The sequence below is a fragment of the Crinia signifera genome, chromosome 4 (assembly GCF_055691185.1).
Source record: "Crinia signifera chromosome 4, ASM5569118v1, whole genome shotgun sequence".
NCBI classification, from domain to species: domain Eukaryota; kingdom Metazoa; phylum Chordata; class Amphibia; order Anura; family Myobatrachidae; genus Crinia; species Crinia signifera.
Window position 1 is genome coordinate 185,425,344 of NC_139220.1, and position 10,148 is coordinate 185,435,491.

The window sequence follows — 10,148 nt, forward strand, 5'->3', positions numbered from 1 at the left end:
CAAGTATAAGCCTACTTTTTCAGAACATTTTTTATGCTGAAAAAGCCCCCCTCGGCTTATACTCGAGTGAGGGTCCCACTTGAGTCAGTACGTTTTTCCCAGTTTTTTTGTTGTAAAATGAGGTGCCTCGGCTTATATTCGGGTCGACTTATACGCGAGTATATACGGTAGTCTTTGCAGGTGTCTTGCTAATTTAGAGTGCCATGGTTTGCATCTAAGCCTACGTGGACTGTGAGGAGTAGCTGGATCAACTTCATCAAGGGCTGTTTATAGAGTCTGGTTCAGGTGGGATACAGTTGTCTCAGGACAGGCATGTGTAGAAATGGGTGAGAGCAGTTATTGCAGATGGGTAGAAAATTGCTGAAAAGCAACTTTCTAGCATTAGTATTTCTGCAGGTTGCATGATTTTGGTATTATAGAGTTTGGAGAAATGGAGAAGGTTGAGAAGGTGATAAGGTTGTGATCCGAGAGAGGTAATGGAGTGTTAGCGAATTCAAAAACAGAGCATAGTCTGGTGAATCCAAGATCAAGACAGTGGCCCTCCTTTTGAGTAGAGGAGTCAGACCATTGGGTTAGGCTGAGAGAAGAGTTTAGAGGTATGAGGAGAAAGTGGGTTATCAATAGCAAAATTGAAATCACCCATGATGATGGTGGAGATGTCAGACTATAAGAAGTGGGGGAGCCAGGCAGAGAAATCTTCTAGAAATTGTTGTTTCTAGAAGAGCAAGCCCAGGTCGGCGATCGATACTGTAATTGCAACACTCAGAGAGAAAGGGGAGAAAACTCTGATAGAGTGAACTTCAAATGTTGTGTTGTGAATGTGAGTGATGGAACCAATGGTGTGCACAATTGGGACAGTAATATACCCACTCCCCCTCCTTTACTGTTACCATTCCTGGAGGTGTGTGTGAAGTGCAAACCACCATGTAATAGTTCTGCAAGGGATTGTGTGAGCCAAGTCTCTGAAATAGCCAGCAGATTGAAGTTGCCAGAAATGAAGAGGTCGTGGACTGATGTTAATTTGCTGTAAACAGAGTGTCACGCTAGGGGTACCTTGTGGATCTGTCTGAGGCCTGGAGGTTGGGTGTTTGCGGCTTGAAGGAGACTGGAGAATAGCAGGTTTGATATAACTCTTTATTGTAGCACCAACATGAGAAGGCAAAACCATAAATGATACTGCAGGCTGAAAAACCCAGTGGAATACCTGGGTAACAACTGAGAGTCCAGAATGATGGGATTGATCCCAGAGTCTCTGTTAGCTTACTGGGGAAACAATGACTGACTGTGGGAGCAGACGGCAATGGGCAGTAGGAGACGGAAGTCAGCGACCTCCGATGACTGGCAGTAGACGCAGGTGCCGACAGCAGGGTGGAACCGCGTCAGCGGGCTGAAGGACTGACAGCAGGTGCAGATGCAGACAGCAGGATGGAGAAGCGTCAGCGGGCACGGAGGGCTGGCAGTAGATGCGGATGCATACAGCAGGATGGTGAGGCGTCAGCAGGCACAGGAGACTGGCAGTAGGTGCGGATGCAGACAGCAGGATATTAAGGCGTCAGCAGGCACGGAAGACTGGCAGTAGGTGCGGAGGCAGACAGCAGGATGGTGAGACGTCAGCAGGCACGGAAGACTGGCAGTAGGTGCGGAGGCAGACAGCAGGATGGTGAGACGTCAGCAGGCACGGAAGACTGGCAGTAGGTGCAACTGGACCACAGGCAGACGTGATGGTGTGTCAACAGACACGCAGGATTGGCAACAGGTGCATCTGGTCGACAGCAGGAGTGGAGATGTGTCAACAGACACGCAGGGTTGGCAACAGGTGCATCTGGTCGACAGCAGGAGTGGAGATGTGTCAACAGACACGCAGGGTTGGCAACAGGTGCATCTGGTCGACAGCAGGAGTGGAGATGTGTCAACAGACACGCAGGGTTGGCAACAGGTGCATCTGGTCGACAGCAGGAGTGGAGATGTGTCAACAGACACGCAGAGCTGGCAGCAGGTGCAACTGGTCGACAGCAGGAGTGAAGATGTGTCAACAGACACGCAGAGCTGGCAGCAGGGGCAACTGGTCGACAGCAGGAGTGAAGATGTGTCAACAGACACGCAGAGCTGGCAGCAGGTGCAACTGGTCGACAGCAGGAGTGAAGATGTGTCAACAGACACGCAGAGCTGGCAGCAGGTGCAACTGGTCGACAGCAGGAGTGAAGATGTGTCAACAGACACGCAGAGCTGGCAGCAGGTGCAACTGGTCGACAGCAGGAGTGAAGATGTGTCAACATGTGACACCTCCAAGGCCAGTGGTGGCCCGGGTTTACCTGAACTGGGTGGAGTTCACACTGTGAGGTTACTTCAGTTCTTCTTTTCCAATTCGGTCAGGAGTCTTTCTGCTCACAATGAATGGACAAGTTGGTACAATTATAACGGTTTATTTTGTGACTCTTGGGTGAGGGTATAAATGATCACCTTCAGTAATAACGGCAATTATGGTATCAAGCAAACAAAGCACTGCACACTTCTGTACACATCTTTAGCGGAAGAGTACAATATATCCAATCCGATGAACAATTCAATTCTTGTAACACAATCTGTTTACCTGCAATATATGCAAACTTCTCTTCACAATACACTTACTATTATGTGCAATAGCTGCACACATTAACTAGACTCTGCTATATCATCCTACTACTGGGTACCCAGATACAACTCAATAGTCACTATTCCTTGTAATGATTCTGCAGATCAAATGATGTGTAACAGTCTCTTCAGGTTGGCTCAGTGAGCAGTAAAGCACAGTCTTTATTTGGGGGTCAGAGGCTGAGAGTCTTGCAATAGGTTTGCTAACTGAAAACAGTCCAAGGCCAACTCATTTAGGTGTTCTCAAATCCTTAGACAAGGCTTGGTTAATGCTGAATCCCACATTCAAAGCAGCTTCCAGCATGAAGGGGTTAAATGAAGTCTCTGCATTCACAGTCTACTGAGAGATCCTTTTATAGAGGTTACAGTCTTTTTAGGGCAGTCCTGTTATACTCTGCTGGGGGGTCTGACAGGGACCCACTTCTATAGCCAGGAGCTATCTTTTGCCTGAGCTCTCTGTGGATTCTTTCCTCTGTTAATACTGGAGTTGGGGTGCAAACTTGGATCTAGTGGGGAGCACACTTTTACACAGGGGTGTTATAGTCAGACTCACGCTTTATTGGATGTTGCTGGTACAGGCTGTTACAGTGTCATGCTGTCCTGCTCTGCAGGGTCTCCTCTGAGCACATGGGGCTCTGTGTGTCTTTGCTCCCACTCAGTAGCCTGCACTTTTATTGCTAGCAGGGATGGCTGGCAGATTAGCTGGGAAGATTAAGAACTCTCTCTGTGTCACTCTCTTCACACCTCAGTTCCATTCAGCTCAGACACCATGCTGCTGCTCTCTGTCTCTCTCCCTTCCACATGCTTCTTCCTGCTTCACCTCTTGACCCCACACTCTGTTAGCCAATACAGCTACCTTTTCTTCAAAGCTGTCAATCATCCTGCTGGGTTGATCCCGCCCCTGCTGGTAGCATTAAAGGGGCCTGCACTCAATTTACCCTCAGTGCTCCATACCTTAGGCAGATACTCACAATGTCAGTTTATAGTGATTAGCAACCCACTGGGGTGCTACATTCGCCCACGCTTTTTCATGTGCGTGTCCTCACGCATCGACAGCTAATGGCAACGGGAACCATCAATCCCCATAACTGGCGGGCAAGATATTCCTTGTGCTTCTTGCTGGTAGAAATTCCTTTTGGATCTTTTTTCTTTCCTTCTTGATGCCTGCTGTAACCACAAGGTGACCTCCTCCTTGCTTATCGTGTGGTACTCAACGTCGGGCCCATGCAATTCTGGGAAGAGCCATGTCACCTTCTCCTTAGCTGCACTAGGGGTTTGTTCCGGGGCCTTACACTCAGACATTGATACATCTGACTCTTTGCTATTGGTTTCCAAGGCTCTAGATCTCTCTGCCACAACTAGTTGCCCCACAGCTTCAATGGCTCTTTCTCGGTCAGTTGCACTGGAATCTGTTGGTCTGGGGTTGGCTGTGCTGGAACCAGTGTGCTCTATCCTTTTTCTGCCCTCCCGTTCTCTTGGTTCTGGGGGAAATTGCCATCTGACTACATCCTGCAGCTTCGGTTGCATCTTGTTACCTCCCCGGGGTCTTTCCTCAACCAGCAGAACTTCACTTGGTTCCTCTCTACTTTTACTGTAATGGTAATCTTGCTGGCAGTAGCGTGAATGCTCTCTGAAAGGTGGACAGCGCCAATGCTGGCTGCCCTCTGCAGCATGCCTGTTGCCTTGCGCCTGAGCCCCATTTAGACTGATCACGTGTACAGCCTTGATACCTTTCTTTCCATTTGCCAACTCAAATTCCACCATTTCGCCACTTCTCAGGCTCCGAAACCAGTTTCGGTTGGTTTTCTGAATGGCAGTAAAATGTACATACACGCTTTGTCTGGTGTCTGTTCTCTTGATGAACCCGTACCCACGTGGTACACTGAACCACACGACACGACCAGAGATCCTTCTTGGGTTGGTTCGCTCACCAGCCACAGCATTATGTACCCCAGACACTCTCATTTGGTTCTGGAATACTGCAGGTGGGCCTGCATTTCTGGGTCGTCCTTCCCAGGGTGGTCCTCCTCGTGATGGTCTTCCTGAGGACTGTTGACAATGCCTCTCAATATGACCACTTTGTCTACATTGCCAACATATTGGCCTCCCTCGAGCATGAAACTGATTAGTCCCCCATCTTCCCATCTCCTGGGTAACGTCCCATCTGGATTGGTGCTTCACTCTGCGTTCTGAACGCCATTCCCCGTTTCTGTATACAGTCTGTTCTATTCTTTAGTTGGCTAGGGTCTTTCTCATCTCTGCAGTCATTTTGAGGAGTCCATCCAATGCTACAGACAATTCCCTAAAGGCTTTGTCATCTGCAGTGGGGTTGCCTTTATGCACTTCCATGTCCGATCCTGTTCGGTATGACGCCAAATGTGACACCTCCAAGGCCAGTGGTGGCCCGGGTTTACCTGAACTGGGTGGAGTTCACACTGTGAGGTTACTTCAGTTCTTCTTTTCCAATTCGGTCAGGAGTCTTTCTGCTCACAATGAATGGACAAGTTGGTACAATTATAACGGTTTATTTTGTGACTCTTGGGTGAGGGTATAAATGATCACCTTCAGTAATAACGGCAATTATGGTATCAAGCAAACAAAGCACTGCACACTTCTGTACACATCTTTAGCGGAAGAGTACAATATATCCAATCCGATGAACAATTCAATTCTTGTAACACAATCTGTTTACCTGCAATATATGCAAACTTCTCTTCACAATACACTTACTATTATGTGCAATAGCTGCACACATTAACTAGACTCTGCTATATCATCCTACTACTGGGTACCCAGATACAACTCAATAGTCACTATTCCTTGTAATGATCCTGCAGATCAAATGATGTGTAACAGTCTCTTCAGGTTGGCTCAGTGAGCAGTAAAGCACAGTCTTTATTTGGGGGTCAGAGGCTGAGAGTCTTGCAATAGGTTTGCTAACTGAAAACAGTCCAAGGCCAACTCATTTAGGTGTTCTCAAATCCTTAGACAAGGCTTGGTTAATGCTGAATCCCACATTCAAAGCAGCTTCCAGCATGAAGGGGTTAAATGAAGTCTCTGCATTCACAGTCTACTGAGAGATCCTTTTATAGAGGTTACAGTCTTTTTAGGGCAGTCCTGTTATACTCTGCTGGGGGGTCTGACAGGGACCCACTTCTATAGCCAGGAGCTATCTTTTGCCTGAGCTCTCTGTGGATTCTTTCCTCTGTTAATACTGGAGTTGGGGTGCAAACTTGGATCTAGTGGGGAGCACACTTTTACACAGGGGTGTTATAGTCAGACTCACGCTTTATTGGATGTTGCTGGTACAGGCTGTTACAGTGTCATGCTGTCCTGCTCTGCAGGGTCTCCTCTGAGCACATGGGGCTCTGTGTGTCTTTGCTCCCACTCAGTAGCCTGCACTTTTATTGCTAGCAGGGATGGCTGGCAGATTAGCTGGGAAGATTAAGAACTCTCTCTGTGTCACTCTCTTCACACCTCAGTTCCATTCAGCTCAGACACCATGCTGCTGCTCTCTGTCTCTCTCCCTTCCACATGCTTCACCTCTTGACCCCACACTCTGTTAGCCAATACAGCTACCTTTTCTTCAAAGCTGTCAATCATCCTGCTGGGTTGATCCCGCCCCTGCTGGTAGCATTAAAGGGGCCTGCACTCAATTTACCCTCAGTGCTCCATACCTTAGGCAGATACTCACAATGTCAGTTTATAGTGATTAGCAACCCACTGGGGTGCTACATTCGCCCACGCTTTTTCATGTGCGTGTCCTCACGCATCGACAGCTAATGGCAACGGGAACCATCAATCCCCATAACTGGCGGGCAAGATATTCCTTGTGCTTCTTGCTGGTAGAAATTCCTTTTGGATCTTTTTTCTTTCCTTCTTGATGCCTGCTGTAACCACAAGGTGACCTCCTCCTTGCTTATCGTGTGGTACTCAACGTCGGGCCCATGCAATTCTGGGAAGAGCCATGTCACCTTCTCCTTAGCTGCACTAGGGGTTTGTTCCGGGGCCTTACACTCAGACATTGATACATCTGACTCTTTGCTATTGGTTTCCAAGGCTCTAGATCTCTCTGCCACAACTAGTTGCCCCACAGCTTCAATGGCTCTTTCTCGGTCAGTTGCACTGGAATCTGTTGGTCTGGGGTTGGCTGTGCTGGAACCAGTGTGCTCTATCCTTTTTCTGCCCTCCCGTTCTCTTGGTTCTGGGGGAAATTGCCATCTGACTACATCCTGCAGCTTCGGTTGCATCTTGTTACCTCCCCGGGGTCTTTCCTCAACCAGCAGAACTTCACTTGGTTCCTCTCTACTTTTACTGTAATGGTAATCTTGCTGGCAGTAGCGTGAATGCTCTCTGAAAGGTGGACAGCGCCAATGCTGGCTGCCCTCTGCAGCATGCCTGTTGCCTTGCACCTGAGCCCCATTTAGACTGATCACGTGTACAGCCTTGATACCTTTCTTTCCATTTGCCAACTCAAATTCCACCATTTCGCCACTTCTCAGGCTCCGAAACCAGTTTCGGTTGGTTTTCTGAATGGCAGTAAAATGTACATACACGCTTTGTCTGGTGTCTGTTCTCTTGATGAACCCGTACCCACGTGGTACACTGAACCACACGACACGACCAGAGATCCTTCTTGGGTTGGTTCGCTCACCAGCCACAGCATTATGTACCCCAGACACTCTCATTTGGTTCTGGAATACTGCAGGTGGGCCTGCATTTCTGGGTCGTCCTTCCCAGGGTGGTCCTCCTCGTGATGGTCTTCCTGAGGACTGTTGACAATGCCTCTCAATATGACCACTTTGTCTACATTGCCAACATATTGGCCTCCCTCGAGCATGAAACTGATTAGTCCCCCATCTTCCCATCTCCTAGGTAACGTCCCATCTGGATTGGTGCTTCACTCTGCGTTCTGAACGCCATTCCCCGTTTCTGTATACAGTCTGTTCTATTCTTTAGTTGGCTAGGGTCTTTCTCATCTCTGCAGTCATTTTGAGGAGTCCATCCAATGCTACAGACAATTCCCTAAAGGCTTTGTCATCTGCAGTGGGGTTGCCTTTATGCACTTCCATGTCCGATCCTGTTCGGTATGACGCCAAATGTGACACCTCCAAGGCCAGTGGTGGCCCGGGTTTACCTGAACTGGGTGGAGTTCACACTGTGAGGTTACTTCAGTTCTTCTTTTCCAATTCGGTCAGGAGTCTTTCTGCTCACAATGAATGGACAAGTTGGTACAATTATAACGGTTTATTTTGTGACTCTTGGGTGAGGGTATAAATGATCACCTTCAGTAATAACGGCAATTATGGTATCAAGCAAACAAAGCACTGCACACTTCTGTACACATCTTTAGCGGAAGAGTACAATATATCCAATCCGATGAACAATTCAATTCTTGTAACACAATCTGTTTACCTGCAATATATGCAAACTTCTCTTCACAATACACTTACTATTATGTGCAATAGCTGCACACATTAACTAGACTCTGCTATATCATCCTACTACTGGGTACCCAGATACAACTCAATAGTCACTATTCCTTGTAATGATCCTGCAGATCAAATGATGTGTAACAGTCTCTTCAGGTTGGCTCAGTGAGCAGTAAAGCACAGTCTTTATTTGGGGGTCAGAGGCTGAGAGTCTTGCAATAGGTTTGCTAACTGAAAACAGTCCAAGGCCAACTCATTTAGGTGTTCTCAAATCCTTAGACAAGGCTTGGTTAATGCTGAATCCCACATTCAAAGCAGCTTCCAGCATGAAGGGGTTAAATGAAGTCTCTGCATTCACAGTCTACTGAGAGATCCTTTTATAGAGGTTACAGTCTTTTTAGGGCAGTCCTGCTATACTCTGCTGGGGGGTCTGACAGGGACCCACTTCTATAGCCAGGAGCTATCTTTTGCCTGAGCTCTCTGTGGATTCTTTCCTCTGTTAATACTGGAGTTGGGGTGCAAACTTGGATCTAGTGGGGAGCACACTTTTACACAGGGGTGTTATAGTCAGACTCACGCTTTATTGGATGTTGCTGGTACAGGCTGTTACAGTGTCATGCTGTCCTGCTCTGCAGGGTCTCCTCTGAGCACATGGGGCTCTGTGTGTCTTTGCTCCCACTCAGTAGCCTGCACTTTTATTGCTAGCAGGGATGGCTGGCAGATTAGCTGGGAAGATTAAGAACTCTCTCTGTGTCACTCTCTTCACACCTCAGTTCCATTCAGCTCAGACACCATGCTGCTGCTCTCTGTCTCTCTCCCTTCCACATGCTTCTTCCTGCTTCACCTCTTGACCCCACACTCTGTTAGCCAATACAGCTACCTTTTCTTCAAAGCTGTCAATCATCCTGCTGGGTTGATCCCGCCCCTGCTGGTAGCATTAAAGGGGCCTGCACTCAATTTACCCTCAGTGCTCCATACCTTAGGCAGATACTCACAATGTCAGTTTATAGTGATTAGCAACCCACTGGGGTGCTACAAACAGACACGCAGAGCTGGCAGCAGGTGCAGAGATTCGAGAGACTGTAGCAAACCTGAAAGGGCTGGAGACAGCATGCAATTTGCAAAGTCCAGGAAACAGGTGTAAAGCTGTAAGGGCTGGGAGCAGAATGCAAATGCAGGTATCCAGGTATCAGGTGTTGAACTGCAGGTAACGAAGACAGGGATCAGGGATATCACAGGGCAAGGACAGGAGCACAGGCTGAAGCTTCCTCCACAGGGATTGACAACAAAGCACTGGCGCTTGTATGCCCCAGAGGGCTCTGCTTTATCCCCCAGGGTAGATCTTGATTGGAGGAGTTGAATTGGAGCTCTGAACCATTGGCTGGCTACAACAACATGGCGGCGCCCGGACTGGAGACAAACAACCTTGGCTGGCTCTCATGCTGGAAGCGCGTGCTACAGGCCCCAGGAAGATGGTCGCGGCCGGGAGACCTAGACGCCGCGCTCCCCGTCCTGCACCCAGACGGATGGCCCGCAGGCCCCGCCGCCGGAGATGAACAGGTGAGCGGCGCGTCCTAACAGCGGCCGTGACAGCACCCCCCCCTTTTGAAGTGGCCTCTGGACACTTCCATGGTTTTCTTGGATATTGTTGATGAAACTTACGGACCAAAGTGGGAGCATCGACGCAAGCAGCATTCACCCAGGATCGTTCCTCTGGACCGAAGCCTTTCCAGTCCATCGATATGTGTGACCAAGGTGACTCAGGTATGGATAATGGTTGTAGAAGGCCAGCAGGTGCTTGACGAGAAGACTTGTGACGAGAACACTGGGTACAGGCTGCTACGAAGTCAGTGACATCTTTCCTCATGGATGGCCACCAGTACACTCTTTTAATGAATTCTAAAGTTTTCTTTACACCACAGTGACCAGAAAAACGAGAGGAGTGTGCCCACTGTAGCAAAGATGATCTGAGTCCAGTATCAACAAAAGTCTTTCCTCTAGGAATGGATACTACAGCAGTCTTAGCAAACACTGTAGGGCTTAGAACTGGGCTTATGGTACGATCTTCTGTCTCTGGAAGAGAGA